This window comes from Papaver somniferum, chromosome 7, assembly GCF_003573695.1.
Source record: "Papaver somniferum cultivar HN1 chromosome 7, ASM357369v1, whole genome shotgun sequence".
Lineage (NCBI taxonomy): Eukaryota > Viridiplantae > Streptophyta > Magnoliopsida > Ranunculales > Papaveraceae > Papaver > Papaver somniferum.
The window spans coordinates 26,864,136-26,869,443 of record NC_039364.1 but is presented as its reverse complement, the minus strand read 5'-3'; positions in this window follow the sequence as shown (position 1 = coordinate 26,869,443).

Below are 5,308 nucleotides of genomic sequence, written 5' to 3'. Positions count from 1 at the left end.
TGAAGGAAATATACATAGCATGATAAAAAAACTTGAGATGACAAGTACTAAAACAAATTATTATAAAGAACTTTCGAAACAAGTAACTTTAAGCATTTCTACATGATTAACAATATCATAATACACATAAAACTAAGAAGAAGAATAAAATCTACCATCAGTTTCTAACAAGTTGAGCTTGATGGGGGTTTCAGTATAGTGGATTCACATATTTTGAAGTATCTTCAGCGCAACCCAGAGAAAAATTGAGCCAAAACTTGTTGTTATTGTTAGGTTTAATGACTCGCATTAGTCGTACGTACCAAGTATTGTTCTCTGATCGCATCAAGATATTTATCTTTCTCCTTATCAACTTGTTTGTCTCGCTCTCTACTTATTTTTTGAGATTTATTCTCATCTTCTACTTCTCTTTATCTATGGTAGTCGTGGCATTCATGATGGTCAGAGTTTTTCTGTGATGGTGGTTTTTGTGAAACAACAACATGTCCTTCATCACGCTGTTGAAACACATGTTTTTTTGATGTTGGAGGAAGCCATGAAACTTGAAAAAAGAAGAAATCCTCTAGTTTTTTTATCTTTTCTACGTGGGTTTTGCTTTGGTATACCCCTTGATAATTATGATATGTAAAAGCAATGGCTACCCTGGTGGGTATTCGGGTTCCTGGTACGGTTCTCCAAGATGCATCATAGTTGAGTGTACTCCATAATTTCCGGTCATATGAAACCGACTCCCATTTAACTTTGTAGCTATCTTGGAGTTGTGGAGTTGCTGTCCAGAATTCTTTGTACATTAAAAGGTCGCGCCCATCTTCTCCAAACATGTATAAGTATTTGTTAGCAATACTTGGAGTTGGAAGAGGTGAAATATTTGTATTTGCTAATATGTGTTTACTTGGTCCTCCTTCATAAAGTATTAACGTGTATATGTGGTCGGATGTAAACCCTATCTTGGATATTCAAGACGATTAAAAAGCGGAAAGTAATTCATTGGCTGAACTTCATTTTTGGTAGGAAATCGATTTAGTTGATAAGTCATTAGACCTAAAGATTTAAAAGCTCGGAAAAGAGAAGAGAGAAGACAAGAGAGGCTTAAAGTGTTTTCATCAATGTTTAAATGATCTGATTTGGTGTTGCTGGCATTAAAGTTTTGCTGTCAATTTGCTTAAGCTTCTTCACTGTGGTTTTTCTATTTTGAGGTTCTGTCAGATGGATTCAAGTCTGTTTTTTTTCCATGTAAAATAGTTCACGCCCAATGGTGTCATTGCGTCGTCTTATCGTACATTTACTTCTGTTCAATAACTATTTTGTTACTTATGTCAGACATTTCTGGTCTGGTGTTGTGTTTTCTTTTTTGGTGGAATAGTTATCACTCAGGGGTTTGATGTACGTGCGTCGATTTGTCGTAGTTTTTGCATCTGGTTAGTAAATTTTTTGGGAGTTTTGTCAGACATTTCTTTTCCGGTTTTATTTTTCTTTTGTGGAATAGTTTACTTACAGTGGTTCTTTTAACATTTGCCAGCAGCTCCTATCAATCATCCTTAGCCAAGTTTTCCCTCCTTTGCATTTTTCTCATTAAGTTCCATGTTTTATTTCATTCTGTATTTCTCATAAGTAAAATCCCCCTCTTTGATTTTGTTTGCACTTCTTTTTGTTTAGTTCCGTCGAAAATGTAAAATCCCCCCGCATCTTTCCTTTGAAATTGTTTTTCTGTATTTGCCTTTCTTTGCAGTAACTTTAAAAACTTTTTTTTCAAATCAGATAAAGGTTTACCCTTATGATCCTTTTCTGGTGTTCCTCTTTGGAGAATTTAACCGTCCTGATCATATCAATATCGTTGATTATCCCCGAAAATTTTTTGATTGGTATATTTCCCTACTATTAGTCCCCAACATCTACTCTATTTGGCCAACTCCTTTTATTATCTCTCGCCTTTCTCTTTACAAATACTACACTGATTAATGGTTTGCTTATGATGTTTACTGGTTCGGTAAGTCCTGTTCAGTTGATTTATATATCGGTGTTCCTCCTATCGGTTTATCTTGTTACAATATTCTGGGCTCGTGTTTCACTTTTTTCTTTTATTTTCTTCTGTCTAGGCTTAACATTTGTGTCTGTTTATTAATGTAACCTCCTCTTGTTTAGTTTTTATCCTTAAGTCTCCTATTCATACCTTTATTTGTACCTAAGTGAAGCAAAAATTGACTTTTCTTAATTTTATTTTCAGGCTACCTTTGTTGTAAAGTCTTTAGTCCTAGATAACTTCTGTGGTGTTATCCTTTTTCTTGTTCCTTCATTCCAGCATAAATCTTTTATCTTCCCCCCTTTATTATCTTTGCGCACTCTGTCTTTTTACAGCGCCGCTTTAGTCAGTTTACAGTATTTAAGTCTTCCAACAGAGGATTTTTAATCCTTTTAATATCTGTAGTTCCTGTTTTTTCTCCATTATGAGAATACTCTCTTGGAACATTCAAGGTACAGGGACTCCATTAACTAGGGATCATCTCAACTATCTATGTCAGTTTTACAAACCTGACATAGTTTTCTTTGCCGAGATAAAAACGCCATTGTTTTGCATGGAAATGTTTTTAAAACAATCTCATTTTCGTGACTGATTTACTGTTCCATCTGTGGAAATATCAAAAGGATTAGCCATTGCTTGGTACAACAACGTAGACATGATATTAATTGAGTCAAAATTTAATGTGTGCCATTTCGAATTGACCCTAGGGGATAAAAAGATTTTAATTACTTGTGTTTACAGACCAATAAATGTTGATGAGAGAATCGAACAATGAACATATATTGCAGAATTTGCTTTACAGGTAAATAACCCTTGGGTATTAATTTGGGATCTAAACGTTATTTTTGATCCGAAAGAAAAATAAGAAGGAAATAAAGCGTCATCGAGTAGCAAATCTTTTATTATTCAAACAATTGATTACATGGGTTTGCAAGATGCGGGTTACGAAGGTGCTCTTTTTACATGGTCGAACAACAGACAAGGAAAAACAAATATTTGTGAAAGAATATACACATCATTGTTCTCGTACCAATGGATTCAGAACTTTCCAGATACAAAGGTATTTCACTTACCCAGAGTGAGTTCAAATCATACTCTTATTTTTTTAGATTCTAATCATGAAAAAAGGAGATCGTAAAAACCATTCAGGTGTATTAGATCTTGGTTAACCCACCCAATGTTAAAATCGGTAGTTTCGGCTTCTTGGAGATTCCACTCGGATAGCCATTCCAATAATGATCTCCAATCGAACCTTAAACTCCTTTCTTCGGATTTAGCTCATTGGAATGCTGAAGTTTCTGGAAATATTCACAAAAACATAAAAATCCTAAACAATAGAATAGAGAGTATTTACAGATCTAGTAACCTTTCTTCAAACCTAGAAAATTTTAAAAAGCTTCAAGCTGAACTAGAAAAATGGTACGAAATAAAAAATAATTATTATCACCAGATATATAGGGATAAGTACGTGAATATGATCAAAACACTGAATACTTCCATGCTTCGGCATCAAATAGAAAAAAGATCAATTCAATTAATTATCTTAGGGAGCCATCGGGGCTATGGTTATCTGATAGGGACCAAATCTATTCTCTTTTGGTAAATCATTTAACTCAGATTAACACCTCTCAAATCAGCAATTATGAACTTGATCTCTCAAACATAACCGATCCTTGCATTTCCAAAGAAGTAAATTCCTCCCTCGACGAAACTCCATCGATGGAAGAAATTGGGATATTCTAATATGAATCAATGGGGGGCTCCCAGTCCAGACGGTTTTCAACCCATTTTCTTAAAAAGCTAACTGGGACATTTTGGACAATGATATTGTCTCCGCAATTCAAGACTTCTTTAAAACTAGGATTTTAAAACCAGAGTTCAATCATTCTTTTATTACGCTAATCCCGAAAATTACCACTCCTCAAACACCGGAGGATTTTAGGCCCATAAGCTTAAACAATACTATTTATAAGATAATTTCAAAGATTTTAGCTAACTGTCTAACACCTATCCTAAACAAGATCATATCCGCCAATCAATCAGCTTTTCTTCCGGGTAGACAAATTACAGATAACATTATCATAGCCCACGAACTTCTTCACTCAATGTGAATCTCCAAAGCCAAAAAGGGTTTTCTATCCCTCAAGATTGATCTCTCTAAAGCTTTTTATAGAGTGGAGTGGGGTTTCATTAACACGGCGCATTTATCGTTTGGTTTCAAGTCTTCGTGGGTAAATCAAATCATACAATGTATTTCAAACAACTTTTTCAATCCTCCTTAATGGTTCCCCAGGACCAACTTTCAAAAATACCAGAGGTTTAAGACAAGGATATCCACTCTTCCCTTACCTATTCTTAATATGTATGAAAATTCTTTCAAGACTTCTGGAAAAATCAGCAGGGGAAAAAAAGCTTTCTGGTCTTATTATCAATAAAGTCGCTCCGAATACATCTCATATGTTCTTCGCAGATGACTGTTTTCTATTCACAAGAGCGGATTTAGGAGAAGCGAAATATCTATTATACATTATATCAACTTGTGGAGATAAAACCGTGCAAACGATTAATCTTCAAAAATCGGGAATATATTTTAGCCGCCGCATTCATCCGAGAGATGGAGAAATAATTGCTAGAATCTTAAAAGTCCAACTGATGAATAAAAATGAAGGTATCTGGGGACTCCGCTATTTCTTGATAAGAATAGAAAGGAGAATTTTGAGCCTTTGCTACAAAGGTATTATTCGACGCTTCAAGGTTGGAAATCAAATCTTCTATCTCAGGCAGGGCGGACGGTGCTAATAAAATCGGTTCTTCAAGCTTACCCTACTTATCAAATGCAAGTGCTGGCACTACCAAAAGTGACACTGGATCAATTTGACAGAATTCAAAGATTTTTTTGGTGGAAAAAAGAGGGAACTAAAAGACAGGGTGGGTTTATAAAAGCTTGGTCTGGTATCTGCAAACCTATATATCAAGGGAGGCTAGGAATTAAAAACCCACGCCAGTTCAATTTAGCTCTTCTCACCAAACTATCCAGTAGACTAATATCTGAACTAGATCAATTATGGGTCAGGCTTCCAAAAGCAAAATATTTCCCAAACTCTGATCTTTTAGAATGTTCTAGATATTCTAACCTTTCTTGGACTTGGACTAGTATCCAAAAAGGGTTGAATCTTATACAAGGTAACTTCGTGTGGAAAATTAAAAATGGAGAGTCATCAAAAATTTAGGAAGACAGGTGGATTCCCAATGAAGATATAATCCAAAAACCATCAGATAGAGTAGACC